Source organism: Epinephelus moara, chromosome 19 (assembly GCF_006386435.1).
Source record: "Epinephelus moara isolate mb chromosome 19, YSFRI_EMoa_1.0, whole genome shotgun sequence".
In the NCBI taxonomy this organism is placed as follows: Eukaryota; Metazoa; Chordata; class Actinopteri; order Perciformes; family Serranidae; genus Epinephelus; species Epinephelus moara.
In genome coordinates this window covers 16,727,234-16,746,427 of record NC_065524.1, presented here as the reverse complement: position 1 = coordinate 16,746,427, position 19,194 = coordinate 16,727,234, and the positions used below count along the sequence as shown (strand labels likewise).

General features: G+C 40.7%; 1 protein-coding gene across 2 annotated transcripts in view; it reads left to right on the top strand.

The window, feature by feature from the left end:
• Positions 1–19,194, top strand: part of pde10a (phosphodiesterase 10A) — a 71,869-nt gene that overhangs the window by 6,330 nt on the left and 46,345 nt on the right. The window lies entirely within an intron of this gene.

The following is a 19,194-nucleotide window of genomic DNA, read 5'->3' as shown; positions in this document are numbered from 1 at the left end:
GCACTGAGATTCATATCAGGACCACAAAGCGTTTTTTGTCTTGCCTCTTGGTGAGCAGCCTGGACCTGTCGGTTACAGGACCACTCCTGGGTGCCCCCTTCAGCCCCCCGCCCACCAACCGCCACCACAGCTGGTCAGCAGGCCTTCAGCTGTGCAAATGACCAGCTCTCTGACATTACAGTAAGATACAAGTGCAAAGCGAAGCAGGAACCTTGATGTAGATAACAATCAATCAACCAATGAATGTAAGTCCAACATTCACACTTGGTTTAGCTTTGTTTAAGTCCTCATCAGCTCCTGAGAAAAATATCTGGCTCTTAAGCAGCTAAATTATCCACTTTCATCACCAGCTAGTTGATAACTAAAAACAGCTCTCATGAGAGTGGTGAGAGTGAACCTACACAATCAAGTTTTGGGTCATAAAATCAAAACAATGAGCTGAAAGATGCTAAAATGCTTCAAAGGGCTGCAGGGAACTGCAAAGTTGGGTGGTAATTCTCTGTAGGAGCAACCCCTGTCACATTACAAATTGTCATATGATCCACTGATAATCTCAGAACCCACTCTGTCTGATGACGATCAAGCCTCTTGGGGTGAGGGCCAATATTTCGGGCTCATCTGGCATAACCAGTGGTTATCTAAGCCAAGACTTCCTCTTCAATGCGCTGGTCATTTTGACTAATCTCTTTAAGCAGCTATCTGCATATGAATGCAGTTACTTTTTTTTTTAAACACTAATATGAAGCGTATTCATCATAAGACGTATGCCGGTGGGTTCTGAGATTGCATTTTGGCCAGTGTGTTCCACCTCTTTCCACCTCACACTGTTTACCTGCTGTCCCAACTTGATCAGGCAATACTACATGGACTACAAACAGACTACAAATGGAAACCAGAACACTTTTGATACCAAAATCTTGTCCCGTTGCCTACAGATTCTGCATCATATGTAGAATCTATTTATAGGGATTATCCACTGTTAACATAAAACTATTGATTAGTGCAGCTTTAAGATTTTTTATATCATTGGATGTGTAATGAATATGCTTATTACATGGCTTTGTTGAATACTCGATTTTGATTGGTCGGTTACAGCATTCTACAGTCTATAATGTCTGAGTAAGAGACTGTTGCTATGGATGCAGCTCTGATCGTAGACGCTTAGCGAAAGCAATGAAATCATTTTTTAATCAATAACATAATTTTTAAAATCAATATCAATGTATGTGTCAAATTATTGATTTCTTTAGTATGTAGCCCTGTAATGACGGAGACGATGTGCAGTGAGCGGGTCATTATTGTGAAATAAACTTCGATAGGTAACACAGTACATTGTCTCCTAACCTCATAGAAATTTATAGTACATAAAAGGTAAGTTTAAAAAAACAAACAAAAAGTACATATAATAGTTCAAGTATAGTCGTAAAAACGGAGTTCATATGTTGGGTAGCACAAAAACAGTTTGACTGTGTCATCTTTGTTTTCCTGCATCAGACCCTTCAGAGCAAATAGTTGCCACATATCCCCTCCACTGTAACAATAATGCTGCTCCCACCCCACTGACAATACGTCAAGGAGAACATTACAAAATGGCCTCACAGGAACAAAAAAGGCCCTGTTCCTGTGAGACAGAAAATCAGCGCGGTCAAGGCCAGTCAGAGTTCCTCTTTCATTCTGAATTCAGACTGTTGAGAGAGTAGTTCCAGATCTTGTGGATCGGTCTGTCCTCACAGATTAAACTGAGGAGCAGCTCCGCGTCACACACCGGTGTAGCTTTCCAGCGGTGCACCATGTGTGTCTTCTTAGCTTGGCTTTGTGCCCATGATGCTGAAAGACTGTGGAAGTGCAGCGGGGCTGTTTGCCGCTCTCGTGACGCCACAGAGCACTTAGTGTTTAAACCACATGCAACCTCACACACATTCACACACTCACATTTCCTCATGAATATTCTTATCCATGTTCTCCGGAGACGACGTTGAGCAGCAGAGGGTCGTAGCTGCAGATTGTTTGGAGCAAGCTCAACTTGTACAAGAATACCACTTAGTGGTGTCAACGTGTATTACAGGTCACAATAAGGCACACAAAGATTCACATAAGGAAGGAATCAAAATGTATTGATTTTATCATGATTGTTAAATATTTACATGTATACAAAATGTTGACCTTTGCCCTTTATAATCTGACAGAAGCTAATAGATATCTACATCATTGTTCAAAGACAGACACACAGACAGACACACATAGACAGACAGACAGACAGACAGACACTAGGTGGAGCTAAAGTATAAAGATGAAGTGCTGGGAGCGGCAGCAGAGAAATTCACCATGGAGCAAGCAACCAGTAACTCTGGATGAGCATATTCCTTTATTATTATTTGCAGACACAGTAATGACTGCTGAAAGGTTCCACAAAATTAAATAAGTTATATGATCCTCTAATGTCAAAGGAGGCGTCAATGGCACCTTTTTTGTGAATTAGCAGAGGGCAGAAAAAAGAAAAATAATTCCAGTGTACTGAATTGAAATCATTGTTGCATTAGATTAAATTGAGATTATTGGTTTTAAATCTTTAGTTTCCATTTGACTGCAGTGCTGAACAAGGTTAAATCTTCTTGTTACAAGTTTGGATAGAGCAGTGGGATTATAAAATACAATAACTCAGTGGACAAATACTATAGTTTCAAATGGACATGTGAGTACGGGACAAGGCTAGAGTGCATATGTGCATGCGTAAGTGTGTTTAGTTCATGAATGGTGTCCATGTGTCATCAGTAAACAGGCAGTCCTGACGTCTGGCCACTCGGCCATCTTGGCCTGACCTGATGTCTGCTGTGCAGAGAGACTGACAGGCCTGTACGTCAGCACCCATATTTCTCACCTATGATTCATACTGACTTTGTTTGGCTTCCGATGAGAGCTGCAGGCAGCCAGCTACCGCTCGTCCCCCCACGGCCACTCCCCGAATTCTTTGACCTCAATATGAAGCTCTCTCTTTCTCTTGTTCTCTTTTTTAAGAGCATTTGTTTTCTGAGGCACAGAATTGATTCATATCACTAATACAATGTAAAGATAAGCTACATTTCACTGACTCTGTTTTACTGTTGCGTCTGTCACTGCAGGGAGTTTTTCCCCATGTAGCTTCTGTTAACACTGAGTGGAGCAAGAATTTTTTTTATTATTATTATTATTTTACATGAAAAAAATTTACAAGAAAAAAGTATCAAATGTGAAAAACAAATCCATATATATTTTCTTCTGTAAACACTATGAACTGTGTTATTGTGTTAAAGATCATTTTCTCTTGGTGTGTCCACGTGTAATGCTTGCACAAGGAGCAGAGTCAAACAGTCAGTCAGCAGCGCCTCACTGTATACACACCATACAGCGTCACAAGAAACACACTCTGACAGGCTGTGTGACATCACTCAGCTGTAAGTAATGATCCCACTGTGTGTTTGGTGGTTAAACGGCTTACGTTTGACCAGGACGTTGCTGGCTTCTAGGCACGAGCAGAGTGGTAGCATCGTATAGGGAGGGTGTTTGCCTTTTTGTGAAGCTAGCACGAACTCATTATGTGTGTGTGTGTGTGTGTGTGTGTGTGTGTGTGTGTGTGTAAAGTGAGAGCAGAGTGATGTTTTGATGCAGTAGTGGAAGAAGAATTCAGATCTTTTACTACAGTAAAAGTAGACACCACAGTTTAAGAATACACTGTTACAAGTCCTGCATATAAGATATTTCTCAACGTACCAAAAATAAATGTACTCATTAAACAGAATAGCTAATTTTGCCGGAAAAAAAAAAATACTAGATTATATTTCGTGATGCATTAATTTGTAAGTGTCACTAATGTTGCAGCTGGTAAAGATGGGCTTAATTCCAGCTTAATTTATTACTGCTGTTTAATCTATTACAATATCATATAATTTGTTAGTTGATTATATTTTGTGTTAACTAAAGCTGTCATAGTGGAGTAGAAAATACAATATTTTCCTCTAAACAATATAAACTAGCAGTAGCAAAAGTACCTAAAAATTGTACTTAAGCACATGCATTCAGTGACACTCCACCACTTGTTTGATGAGGAGCTGATGAGGTCATGTCTCCTGCTTGCGTCATCACCTATAGCTGCAGCTGCTGCTCTCATTGTTCCAACAGTGTCAGGGGCACACACACACACACACACACACACACACACACACGGACACACATCTGAGCCCTGCTTTAGCGCACATGTTGATAAAAAATCATCACCAGCAGACCTGCGGTGAAAAGCAAAATTTCCCTGATAAAAAAATTATATAAGCTGAAAACAGTAGAAGCACTGTTTCTACATCCTCTTATTAGTTTAGTTGAGGGCGATATTTCCAGCTGTCTGTGTTTTTTATACACGTGTGTGCACACATGATCACACAATGTGCACATCTGAGGAGGCACGTTTGACCTCCTGTGTTGCATGCAGTTTTACAAGATTGCACAGTGAAGCGTTTCACATGGCCGAGTGACGTCAGCAAGGCGAACGAGCGCTGTTTGTTTTTGTTTTGTTTCGTTTTGTGTTTTTTTTTTCTTTCTTTCCCCTCCACAGACCCCTGACCACATGCTCATCATCATAATCATCCTCTAGAATTACGGATGTGATAATCTAGGTCAGAAGTGGTGCCAACGGAAAACACTGCCCGTTAATCTAAATAACCAGGATTTGCATGTGTGAGGGATGCATGTGTGTGTGTGTGTGTGTGTGTGTGTGTGTGTGTGTGTGTCAGAGAGGGAAAAAATAAAATACATGCTTTAATGAAATTATTTCTGAATTAGTGAAATAAATAAGGCTGTTTATCTGCTCAACACTGCATGCATTTTTTTATTTTACCCCCCAAAAAGAAAGAAAAATCCTTAATTAATCAGTTAATGTTCAAGCACACCTCAGAGCCAGTCCTTTAGAAACACTGTTTAATATAGCCTATTCAGAAAATATAATATAAAGCTGGGTTGGTTGCTTTATTGGGAATGCATCTTTTGATACTGACGCAAGAAAGCCATTTGGTTCCTCTTAAAATAAAGGCAGTTGCATCAGCTTCCAGGCTATATGCTGCATTTACTTAAATACATAAACATTAGCCTGATGGTGAACAGCTTGATGTTATATAAGGTGCAAATAATAATGTATGGAAAGCTGTTGCTTTGTAAGAAAATGCAAAAAGCTTCCTCCATTTTAGCACTGTAGTTTTTTTCATTTGTCAGAAATGTGTGGTTCCTTTGAAGAGAATAAAAGACACGTCTGCTGCTGCGTTGATTTAAATGTCATTGAAAGGTGCGGTATATGTGTTAAATGCACATAAATTACATCTAAGCGTGTGTGCATGTGTGTGTGTATGTGTGTGTGTGTGACAAATGTTCAGGCAGGCATAATTTGTGCCAGCTCTATGACGTATAGGACATGAGGCCCAGGCGGGTGCTGTGAGTGGCAGTAACAGCATCTCCTGCCTGAGCCTGCCCCATCTCTGACTTCATTGGCTCCAGCTCTGACGCAGATACACGCACCACCCCCCTCCCTCCCCCTGCACACTTCTTTCATCACGTTTTTTTTCACCCATTTAAATGTTTTTTTCCTTTTTTTTTGATTCATGTGCTTTCTGCAGCTCCCTCCACTGCAGCGCTCCACACAGCTCCAAATCACATATCTGCACCACCTGTCCGTTGTGCGCTCTCTGAACGTGCTTCCTCTGTTTCCTCTCCTGCGTTGATAGAAACCTTATCAACATTTATTTCATTTATTTCCATATTACCCACATTAATCCTCATCCCTTTTGAATTTAATTGTGCAGTTTGAGATTTGAATCACAGTGAGCCACCGAGAGCATTAGAGGTGTTATACGCTCACATTAAATTTGTCAGCATGTGGCACACGAGCAGAAGACGGCTTCCACTGTTTCAGTCAACTGCTGCATTAAAACTGTTGACATGTGCAACTAAATATGTTCATCAGGGATTACGTCACTACATTTTCTCCACCAGCTGCACAGTGTAGTTTTGTGAAGCACATTATATATATTTATACATATACTTATATTTACAGAATATTGTCAAAAATATATATATATTTTTTTTTAGGGACTGTTAATTTTGTAGCTTTTATGAGGGGACCTTTTTGCATTTGACCACATCAAATGTATCCCTCTGGGCTAAATCTGTCTCAGATTCAGTGTTTCTATTGACAAATTAAAAACAAATAAACTACAGTGACTGCAAATGTAACTAAAAGCATATAATCCAACTAAAACTACATCCAAATATGTCAGGTATAATTGGAAAAAGGGAAACAAGAAAAGGAAAACCCTTATTAATAATAAGAAATGCCATACCAGTGAATTAAAAGTCCATAGCAAATCTAGGTCTAAAGAACCATGATAAGTGTATTTTGCCACAGATGTAGCACAGTTATACGCATTGTCTGACCTTTGACCTCCATGTAGATAAGAAATTATACAAGACTTTTCCTGCAGGATTTAAATAATGGATCATTTAGAGTAACATTTGCTAATAAAATTGGCACACATGAGACATTCATTTGTATCAGAGGTGTCATTCCTCTGTATGGTAGGAATGATGGCATGTAGATAGATAGATAGATAGATAGATAGATAGATAGATAGATAGATAGATAGATAGCACTTCAACGCTGAAGTATGTTTTGTTTTTTACATAACTGCCATATTCTTTACTATTTATTTTCCTCTTTTTCCCATTCCCCCACAATGTAAAATGGTTATTTTCTTTGCCCTAGTACAGCTAAACAAAATCTATGGTTCATTAAATTACTATTTATTTATTGTAGCCTCAGCCAATGCTGCAATCTGGGAAAAAGTCCCATTAAGCAACAAACACGAGAAGTCAGTTTAGCTGTACTCATATCGAAGAGAAATAAAGGTAAGCAGTAAAACTAAACTGTGCACTCACAACAGTTTACAGAGCAACTTCCTAGTTCAGCTTTGACCCACTGTACTCTCCATAGTTGCGTACACAGATTTTTTTTTTGTAAGGGTTAGGGGTTTTTTTTAGGGATTTTTTCTGACAGTTTACATGTGCTCACTTCAGTTTTACCTCTAAATATGTGGTTTATATCCTCTTGATTTGCCTGAAACCTGCCCAGTTGTCTAGCTTCCTAGGTCTTAGCAATTACTTCAGTGAGTACAGTGTTGTCTTAATTAATAGAATTGATGATCAGAGTTTCAAAGCTTTATGGGTGCCAAGACCAACCAGCAAATGAGTGGGTGAGTTGCTAGAGCAGTGAAAAGGACAAGTTCGTCACTGACCAAATTCATTCACCAGGGATTACATTGTATAATGACGAGCATCAAGACGCTACTGGACTGGGGGCAACAATACTCAATGTAGCATTAAAGTCCTGTTAAACTGGGTAAAGTTAGATGTGTGCGTGTAGTAATTTTGTAAGTGAAGTATTTTTGCTGTTGTTTTTTGCTTTGGTTTGACTGAAACATTGTTGGATTTTTTGGTCTGACTATGAATTGACCAGATAATGTTCAGACTTGACTGAACAGCCATTACCCACCTACTGCTACAAAGTCCAGCTCCAGATAGGATCCTTTTAGTTTAGAATACAAATAGAAAACCTCAGTTCAGCTTTCACCAAGATCAGTCTCTAGAAAGGGTCTAGCCTGAATTAAACTCTGGTATTTGCTGTATATTGTCCTTAAACTCTTACCATTGGCAGATAGCAGTAGAAATGGAAAGTATCCAGCTCTGTCATTTTGGGGACCCTAACAGCCACTCTACAGGCTCCTCTGTTGGCTGTGCTGTTACGGCAATGTGGCTCTAAGCAAGAGGCTTGTCACACTGGAGATGCTGGGTGTGCAGAGGCCTGCTTCCTTTTGCCTGCTGCTAAGGAATCTCCAAAGGGTAGCATGTTTGTGATGTGTCTCAGATATCTACAGAGGAAGCAGAGCAGACAGCAGAATCCTAATACAACATAATGGAGAGAACAGGATTGTGTTTCAAACAAGATCAGCGCCACCCCAAGTGAAAGTTAGGCCCATCATCTTCCTCAGGTTCCTTTAACATGCCGTTACTGTAAGGGAGTCCATAAAAGGCAACCTTCACCAGATCAGCCCGTTTCCTGTTGACAAGTGAGTGCTGCGCCTCTTCTGGGGGGACATGCAAGCAGCTGAAGAGCCAAGTTTTATTGGTGGACACTTGCCCTTGGACCCTTGGGGACACAAGACGTAATCCCCACTGTGCAATTTACACAGTGATTCCACTGATGCAGCATGTTCTTACTCCCAACTCGTAAAATACCACAGCTTGGTCAGTGGCCCGCTTCAAACTCTAGGTACTCCCTCAGCATCAGTTTAGCAAGTTCCCGCTCACTACATGCATACAGTGTCTTTTGAAACTTAACTTCTGGTTAGGTGCCAAAACTACTCAGTTAGGTTTGGGAAAAAATCAAAGTTTGGGTTAAAATACAAATGTTTCTTACTTAAGTTACCTACATAAGTTAGAATAAGTCAGCTTTTGGGCTATGTACAAATTACAAGCAAATCTGACCCAAATCTGATATTTTTGCTCTCATGTGACACAGATCTTGTTTTTTTTCAGAATAGGTTGGATACAGAAATCCATTTTTTCCAATCAGATCTTGGCCACTTTTAATACTTGGTCCTAATTGTGATACATATCCGAACACTGGCTTTGCAACCACTGTGGAAACAGTCATATCAGAACTTGTGTGTTTTCCCCATACATCCATGGTTTTTCCACGTCATACTTCACTGCCCAGACGCAGATCACTCACCGTTCAGTGTCAGAGTGGTCAGTTGAAACTACAGACGGCCGACGTAGCTGTATCTCTACTTCAGTAGGCTGCCCCAGTCGCCAGTTTGTAGAACCCAATTACCAGATGCTTTCTGATGGAGACAGCTTGCCTACATGCTGTGACAGTGTTATTTTGAAGCAACACAGAGATACTGGAATGCCCTGCACTTCCTAAAGTTTTGGAGGAACTGTTCCTCCGTGAAGCTCTCCACATCGTGTCCCGACCACTCCTGACTACCCTGGCCGCATCCACAGCGCTCTTTCTACATAACTACAAGCAATAACTACTAATAGAACTTGTGAAATTGAAGACCCATTTACACTACAGCCCATTATCCATAATCAAAGGGCCATTTCTTCAAAAATATGCTACACATTCTCCCACACAAAAGCACATGGCTAATTAATATGCAGACTGGCGTCACATGATGGACCTTCCTACTACTGTGATTATTCGTGAGAGTATTCCTCTATTTCCCCAAAATAATTCCTGTTTCGCAAATGTGACATTAAATAATAATGAATTAAGCATCAAGCCCTATGATGTGAAAGTGGCGAGCAAAGTCTCACTCTGAGGTCATCGAAATCCGGCACTTGTGCAGTGACTTGCAGCGTCAGGAACCAACAAAAAAAGGCGTACTTTACCATCGGTATGATACGCGGCCAGTTGCCATAGTTAAACAGCGCCTGGGGAAACGCAGCGGGACAAGGACAAAAGTGAAGGTGGCGAAAGTGCAAGTGGGACGGGTGGGAGTGGTGGTGGATGGGTCCAACAAACACCAACTTTCACCCAAGAGAGTGGTGTTCATGTCCATGTTCAAGCTTGTAAGATGTTTTTTTTTTTCCTAAACCTGACCACTTCCTTTTGGTGTCTAAACCTAAGTACGTGTTTTTGTCGCCTAAATCCAACCGTGCGTTTGCTGTCGAAGGAAAAAAAAAGTCAATTTGCGGTGTTGTACCAACGTAGTGCGATCATTTCGAAAGAGATTGTATGTAAACGTTAAATTTCCTGTGAAAACGGAAGTGCATCTTGAAAGAAGAGAAGTTGAAATGGTGTCCCAGAACACAACAACCAACACACCCAAGGTACCTGGCACGTTTTAGGTGGAAGTGGAAAGTCCATGACCAAAACGTCAATATGCAATAAGGTCAGAGTGAAAATGTATCGACATGGCCATGGTTTGAGGCCCTGTTTAGACGACAACGGTTTCTCTAAAAACGGAGAAATCTGTCCTTTGCGTTTTAGAAAACTTCCGCGTTTATATGACGATGTTATTGAAACGATCTCCGTTCACACGGAGCCGCAAAATCGAGTAAGGTAAAGCTGCAGCACTGGAGGCTGCAGTTTCAGGACCGCACCTGTTCTGGTATAACGTTACACAGTGTTGGCCCGCTTTGCCTGACCTCCGCAGTCCTCTCCGCTCCTCTCACCCACACTTGAGCATCCGTCCAGGGAGGACCGCGGAGGTCAGGCAAAGCAGGCAAACACTGTGCGTGTATCCCAGGATGGATGCTCAAGTGTGGGTGAGAGGAGCGCAGAGGACCGCAATGAGGTGGAGTTGTCACAGTAAATCTACACTTTGCTGGAGAAGCGTTGATAAATTCAACAGGGTGAGCAGCACAAACAGAGCTCAGCATTGTTGTTGTGATGGTCGACTTTCTCGCGCATGCCTAGTGACTGGAACTGTAATGCGCATGTGCGAAAAGTCTCCATTTTCAGAGGAACTGCATATTGCAAGTTTACATGACAACAGAGACGGTGCCATTTCCAAAAAATTGCACTCTGGAAACCGTTTTCAAAATGTTGCGTTTTCAGGCATCCAAAACGCCGCTGTCATTTAAACGATCGTCCAAAACGCAACTAAAGTTTACCGTTTTCAGTTGAAACCATTGTTGTATAAACTGGACCTTAGACAGGACACAAACAGCAGTCTCCTGGGTGAAAGTCCTGTGTTTGTTTTTCCCACCTATCCACCCTGACCTCCTCACTAAGCAGACTTTTTTTTGCTTATCATGCTACGTCACCTGACTTCCTCCCTTGCTCCCGTCATAATACCTATGGCCACGAAGAGCATCATAGTTTGAAGCTGCCATATGACAAGCTGGGAGTGAGAACCCCTTGATTGATGTGACAATGCTGACAAAAAAAACTGTCATTGGACTCTTATTTTACTGTCATCATTTTCACCATGTGGAGGGTTGTCCTCACAGCCAAGTCAGTACGTGTGGGCTCAGGACTACATGTCCGCTGAGAGGGCATTACAGTCTCAAGCTCAGAAAAGCTCATGGTCCTTGTAGGGCAGATTTTACCCTGGTTACCCTTCATCTAGAGGTGGACAAACCAGCTACTACAGAATGGGTTATTCTGGTCTATTTCTCACCAGGATTCACTGTAGCACTCAAAGGAGGTTGAGCATCACTTATGAAAAGCTGAGTATTTTATGTGTACATTTGGATCACATTGGGGGTGCTTGAATCCAAATTTGACTGTATTGCAACAAGGAAAAAAACATTCCTAAAATATGTTCCATAGGGACGTAGGACATAGAAGTTAAGTCAGCTGAGACAGGCTTGGTATCAGTGCTTGATACCTTTTAAGGTATCGACTGAAATAACTCCACATAGTACCACATAGTTATGAAACCTTTCCAGTCAAACAATACCTGCATGCAATCCTTTCTGTACCCGTATCAAAAAAATAAAGGACTATTCAATATGACATGTGATTGGCCCTCTGTTGCAGCAGCTACAAACTATACAATCTGTGGTGCTGTGAAGTCGAGCATGGTGTATTTATTTTTATTTTTAAGGTCTTTTTGCCTTTTTTTCTGTTTTATTTGAAAGAGATGGGAGAGAGAGGGGATAACATGCAGCAAAGGGCCCAGGCCAGACTCGAACCCAGGCTGCTGCATTGACGACTCAACCTTATGTGCGTTCTACTCCGTGAGCTACTGGGTCACCCAAGCAAGGTGTGTTTAAAGGAGCTGGAAGTTGAGTGTGCCAAGACGCCACCAAAATGTTCCAAAGTATGGTTATGCTACATGCCTGTGGCGTATAGTGGCATTTTACGCAACTGAACGCTTCCATTCACATGACAGATATCAAATGAGGTAGAAAAAAAGCCATTGAACAAGGTAGCCTTCTCTATTGGTATCGGTATCACTTAAAGTGTACTGGTATTGCAATTTTCTTTAATGATACCCAGCCCTGACTGAGATGGACCTCTACTTTTCAATCTCCACTCACTTTCCTCTCTCCCTGCTGCAGTCAGATGCTAAAACTCATATGCATTTAGAATTATAGTGGACCCAGATCAGATCCTTTTGATTCTTTTTAAAGGACTCGTGTACTTAGTATGTACTACATGGACAAACTAGGACAGTGGCTATCCAGGTAATCTGACTGGTGCACCTTTCACATCCCCCAGGTAATACAGATCATAGTCATGATTTTGATAATCACCCTCTGGATGGACTTCTGGCCAATTTAAATAGAAGTGGGTTGCTGTATGTATTGTAGTGACATCACCAATTCAAATGCAGCCAGATAGGCTGAGTGAGGTATAATCTCAGGAAACGTGTAACACACAAAAAAAACCTTTCTCACCATTCATGCTTCCTTCCCTTTTGCTCTTGGTTGCTATTTTCTGTTAGAAACAAACAGTGATAACAGATTGATTCAGCCAACAAGTTCTAATCTAATGATGGAAATACTCGAGAGCACTTGCAGCACAAAAATAGTGAGCAGATAGATGTGACAAGTGTGAATAAGTGAGGTGAGACTAAAGCGGTGCCTTTTCTGTTTGACACTAACATTTAATTGACATGAATACACACATTGTGACATGTTCTGTTTGTTTACTATTGTAGTTTGATATGAGTTTTTTGCTACAACAATCTAATGCTGATTAGTTTGAATATAATTGCTTAGTTGTGGATTATCTCATGTGAAAAAGTTATTCACTTTTATTTAAAATCACTGTATTCAAAATATAACCATGTTTAATGTATATTCATCCCCTGCTATTTTTCCTCTTGCTTTTGTGATATCTAAACACACATCTAAACATGAGCTGATACTCTGTCAATGTGGTGATCCTCTACTGTATCACTAACACTGCCTCAAATAATCTATAGGGATTTCTACCCATACAGGCCAAAATAAAATTAGACACAGGCATATTTTCTATTATTTGTGCAGGATCAAGAACAGAGCTAAGACTGCAGCAACACATACTGTATGTGGTTACAGGAAAACAAACATGAACTATGTTACATAATGTGCCATAGACAATCTCAGAAAAGGTGAGAGGAGGAGAACAAGAGAGAACAATGAGATTAATGCCTCTGATGTCCTAATGATGTCTTAGAAGAGGAGGTTGAGAACATTGAGCGGTAAACAAAGATGTCATCCTCTCTCCCGGGATGGTGAGGACGTCTGAGCGAGCAACAAACCTTTCCTCTGGGTAGGTCTAATATACTACAATCTGACAGCAGTTATTCAAAATGGCAATTATTAAGACGACAGAGGGCAGGCAATGATGTGCTGTGATTTGTGTTTCCATTAACCTAAATTATGCACCTATCTCACATTTGTCCTAATGGATCACAGTGCAATGACGTCCACTGACGTCACGTTTCAGACGATCCGCATTGCAGTCGCATGCAAATGTGTGCATGCCAGGCTTTGTGTAAATGTGAAACTCCCTTTTTTTTATTATTGCATTTTCCAACAAATAAGAGTAAACAGAGGCAGTAATATGCTCATTGGTTGTTGAACTAGTTGCGAGCCAAGCTGTGAAGATGTGCATAACTCCCTCAGCCCCCCAGGGACCCTGTATTTTCATGGGCCTGCCTCTGACGTCAATGCTCCGGCTGTCCTGTGGATTGTCAGAACAGACTATTCAGTTGGGGGGAGGGGACTGGAAGTCTCTGTGGTGTGTGTCTGCCGCATGTGATGTGTGTGTGTGTGTGTGTGTGTGTGTGTGGTGTGTGTATGTGTGTGTATGTGTGCCTATGTGGATGTATGCTCCTGCGTGTGTATGTGTTCATGTTTGCGTGTGCTTGCATGTGATCTGTAAATGTTTCACTTACATCTGGGGCGTGTGTGTGTGTGTGTGTGTGTGCAGAGTGCAAAAAGCGTGTACAGTGCCTTGAATCAGAAATGTGCTTAAGTGGATGAGGTCTGTAATGTGGGGGTAGTGGGTAAGGCTGTGTGTGAACAAGCGCGTACACGTCTGAAGATGTGCAGCTCTTATGTTGGGAGACAGAGGCCGTAGTCATCAGGAGGATGTTTGCTAAAAACAGCCGAGAGGGGAGAACAGTTAAGCATGGCTGCCGACCACTTCACTCCTCAGTCAGCTGTTGATCCCCCAGCAGGACGACGGCATAGGAACCTTCTGCATGTGACACATCCCAAATTAAGACACATGAGATTTCAGCTTCTTTCATCATCACCTTTTTGATTTCCATAAATTTCTCTGTAACACACATGCTATCCATTCACAGATGGATATGGGATTTGGTGGCAGGATAATGTTGACAGAGAAAAGAGTGCGCACTGCCTGTCCAAATTGATACAGATCAAGCCGAAAAGAGCCCTGGCCGACATTTTGAGGTTTTCTTGGGTTTGTGGCGTTTAGTTCATTGATTCCAACTGTTTCCAAATAAATAAAAAGATACTGTGAAGCAGATTTAGTGGCAAAATCCCTCTGTTGACCTGTCTGCCTATGATCTATCCTCTTCTGTAAATAGATATGTTTTACATTATCCTCAGTGCAGGTCAATCAGCAAGGACCAGTGGTGCACTGTAACACAGGACACTTACTCAAGCACTACTTAAGTGCAAATTTAAGGTACTTTATCTGAGTATTCCCAGTTCACAATAGTCTTCTACTCGAATACATTTCAGAGGGAAATATTGTAAGTTTTACTCCAATTATTTGACAGCTAAAATAAACTTAAAAATGATCACATTTATTTGTGTATCACTTTTTAAAACACAGTTACAAAGTGCTTTATGAGACGAGATAAAAACAGCAATAAAGACGTGTGTAATGAAAATAAATGAATAAATAAATTGATAAAAGAAGGATAGAAACTAGACACAACAGATTTACTGATTTGCGGAGTGTATTAAATGAAGACACTGAGTTTGCTAACATAACTTCCACAGGTAAGGAGTTCCACAGCTGTGGGGCTCTAATGGAAAATGCCCGGTTTCCTTTGTAACAAGGCGGGCTGTGGGAGCAGTTTGGAGGGTCCTACCTGAGGAGCGTTGGCAGCGGTTAGGCTCATAGGGTCTAAGTAAATCTACATTGTATGTTAGAGTGAGGCCATGTAGGGCTTTAAAAGTAATTAGTAAAAGTTTAAAATTCTATACTTAACAGGAAGCCAGTGGAGCATTGTAAGGGTGGGAGTTATATGGTCTTGTCTCTTAGAATTAGTCTGGCAGCTGAGTTTTGAACAATCTGGAGACAGGAAATGACCTTTTGGCTGGTGATAGTGGTAAGTTTCATCGCAATTTATGGTTTTACAGACAAAACTTAGGACAAGCTTATAAAAAATGATGCACTGTTATGAGATTCCCCAACAGTAAATACAATTAGACTTCTCAAATGTGAGAATAATGCAGCTTTTTCTTGACTTAAACTGAAATAATTTTGGCGATTGGACTATTGGTTGGATAAAACAATCTCAAGAACTTTTTTGCGCCCATGCATCGAAAAAAAAATGAGCAAATTAATCTTTCATAAAAATGATTGTTAGCCTTTATGAAATAGTCAAAATGAGCTCCACCTCAAGTAACTGTAATAGTAAAATGCTACTCACACATTAATGCATCAGTCATAATGAAACTTTTGATATTTAACATACATTTTGATAATAAAAACTTTGACTTAGAGAACAATGCAGGACTTTCACTTTAATTTCAGGAGTTTTCAGGAGGAAATTACATTGTGTTACCATCAGTGGAGGAGCTACACAACTGTATTTTCTACTATGACTAAATTATTTCAGCAATTTCAAATTAAATGTAATTGAAAATGTATTAATCAAAATGTTAAAATGTCAAGGTCAAAGGGTCACCACAAGTTGATAAACTAGTCCTTCACTCACCCATGACAGACGCCAGGCGGCTCCTTAGCAACCGACAATGTGTCCCTAACAAAATGCAGCTTGCTTTGTGTACTTAAAATAGCAGGAAACATGTGACAGCTCAAGATTTGCTGTGATCACTCTGTTGCTTCTGTAACATTTTCTAACATAAGCCTCCTGTGTCTCATACATTCAAACACAATGCATCATCTGGGCAGGGGCAGTAACACAGCTTTCTTTGATTTAGTACAATTTATATTTAATATAACACAGTTGAAATAACAGTTTGATTTGACAGGTCGAGCTGGTCATTTCCTGTTATGTAATAATTATTCCAAATTTAAAGCGGTTTCTCTGCCACTCCGGAGAGCTGAGGATCAGAGGGGTTCACCGGCGGGTCACAGACAGAGTTGTGGCATCCCTTGTGATCTACCGCATTTCCCTATAAGTTCTTCACCCATAACCGTCTCACATAAGCTCATAAACTTCCAGTCATGAACTTTGCTGGGAACGTTTGAAAGCATTTGTTTTCTATCTAAATTTCCGTGCATAAGCTACTTGAAGTGCAGGGAGGACACACAGAGGTGAGCCCTGAAGGAGCTGACAGAGCTCTCACTGAGCTTCTCCAGCTCAGAGCTTCTTCTCGGTCATTGTTTTTGTGGAACATTGACAACAATTTTACAGCTTCCTTTATTTATTCTTATTAGTGTCATAAATCAGAGTAAAAAGCATTAATTGTAATAGGATCGGCATGAAAATGTGGATTTTTATAAGATTTTTTCAGATCAAAATGGCATCTAAAGCATGTGTATCTATCCTCAAATAAAATGATGACAATGTGTAGTTTTATTTCACCTAAATGGCTGCATTTATTTGGCTTTCCCTTCTGCATTTAACCTCCTACATTCCTGAGCTTCATAACACATTATTAGATAAGTATTGTAAAAGAACAGGTTCATGCTTTATCACAGTACTACTACATCTAATCAAAAGGCAGCATCGTACATGTGAGATAAACCGATGTGTCACTGTAAGATGCATTCCTCATTTAAGGGCTTTTCTCATCTGGCTGGAAATGGAGGGAAAAGCGACAGAGTGTGTCAGGGAGAATCCATTATGTTATACGTGACCTCTGAATGGACCAGCTGCTCGAGAGTGTAGGAATGCCAGGGATTGATAGCGCACATGCTGACGCAACCCACCACAGCTCCCACACCTCTCTCTCTCTCTCTCCCCCGATATGATCAGTATGTAATGCTGCGGCCGTGAGGGAGTCTGGCACACTGTATGCTGTATCATGTTGCCGACTCAGAGCTGTTGAGGTGCACTGCGAGCGCTGATAACACGAGCACACATCTACAAAGGTTGCAGAGATAGGGAGCTCACTTCATTTGGAACTTGATGCGGGAGCCTCACTTGAACTACTCGCACAGAAAGAAAAATATTTAAACAGGAATTATTTGCACGCATGTTGATACTTGTTGGCATTTTGTGCATTTAATCTGATGTGAAATCTTTCTGTGTGCTGTTTATAGTTTTTTGCATCCTATGACACAGAATTAGCTCAGTGTCAGGATTGTTTTGCAACATCCTGTAAATGAATTATGTGTCTCTTTTCTACATGGATATTATTAGTGGGAATATAAACATCAGTGGTGATGCATTCCTTGGCTGGCTTTAAGGCAAGAACTGTACAGTTAACAGGAACTAAGTAAGGCCATATAGACGTCAGAGAAAGCTCGGAGTGATACAGGAAATCCTCTGACTAACACTTTGAGTAATCTGAACCAAATTCAACCTTCTTATGATTGTGCATCTGTGTATTTAGCTCCCATTGTATTTTTATTTTCCTCCAGATCGTCTCCAGTCAGTGCAGGATGTAAAATGTTTATCTGGTTGACCTGAATTTGAGGTTAATTAGATTATTTTTTATCATTATCACTATGGGATTGGATATTATTAGTATAGGATTATAACTCTAAATATTCCAGTTGCACTGTAGATGTTCAGCTTTTGCAGTAATTTGCAGAGTTGGGCTTTTGCTGAAGGAATGGACCACATTGATTTATTTTATCGTGCCAATTCAAGGCAATATTTACAATTATAATTTATGTAAATGTACGACTGAGTTAGCCTGCTGAAATAAATCAATTGAATACATTCCTTTGGTAAATGCAAGTCTCTGCAGATATTTGAAGTCAGGGGCTGAAATATCAACAGTGATCCGGAAAAAGGCGGAAAGACAAATCTTATTTACTTCAGACAAAAAGAACATTATGTAAAATCTGAACATAGATAAGACACACTTCAGACTATTGTATCTTCGTCTCTGTATTGTCCCTGCTCACTCACTCACTCTCTCTCGCGCACACACACACACACACACACACACACACACACATTGTTTGTGTTTCTGTACAGTAAATATGCTTTTCTGCACCATAATAAAAGTGGGTTCATATGTTAAACATTTATTTTTACCAGACAGATCTGTTTCTGTCTGGCTGTGGAAGAGTTGATCTGAATGAAGATGCATGTTGGACACAAGCCATTCATAAAATTTGGTTGGTAGTACCCAAACACACCATACAGATTGAGCTCAGTTTTTAACTCTCTCTCTGCTGAGGAGGTCAGAGGTCATGGGCCGACACCTGGCAGGAATTGGTGCCTTGTTAAATGGCACTAAACGACGGCAAGATGCTTAAAACGACGCGCTGGACCTTTTTTTTTTTAACAGTCATTGCATGCGAAAGTTGACGCTCCATTAATTTGTCCCGCCATGCTGTATTATGTGAAGGTTGTCGCCGTCTCCTCATTGACCACTGAGCCGTGGATCAGGAAACAGCAGTGTGTCTCTAGAGAGCGCAGGGGCATATGGCTCGGCCCCTTTTACGCAGCCAAATTCAGGAACAGGAACAGCAGTTCAGCAGCGTCAAGAGTGCGCATCCCAGACGCGTCAAATGCGCCAAAACACCGGAAGCAAGGACGATTTACCATTCAAACGAAAATAAATATGTTGTGTGTAGAAAAAAAGGTTAATGGATGAATGTAATTTTTGGAAATACTGATAATCCGTGATTTTTTATAAGATGCCATGCGCTCTGCCATGGTGTTTGGTGTCTTTGTGGATGTTTATCTCACATTAACAGTGTGCATAGAGGCCAGTTTAGCCATAGACATCAAGACTGCGCGTCTGCTTAAAGGAAATTCCCAAAAAATAATGTTTAACCTACTTAAACCTATGACATGATATTATGTTCATTGCAGTATTCCC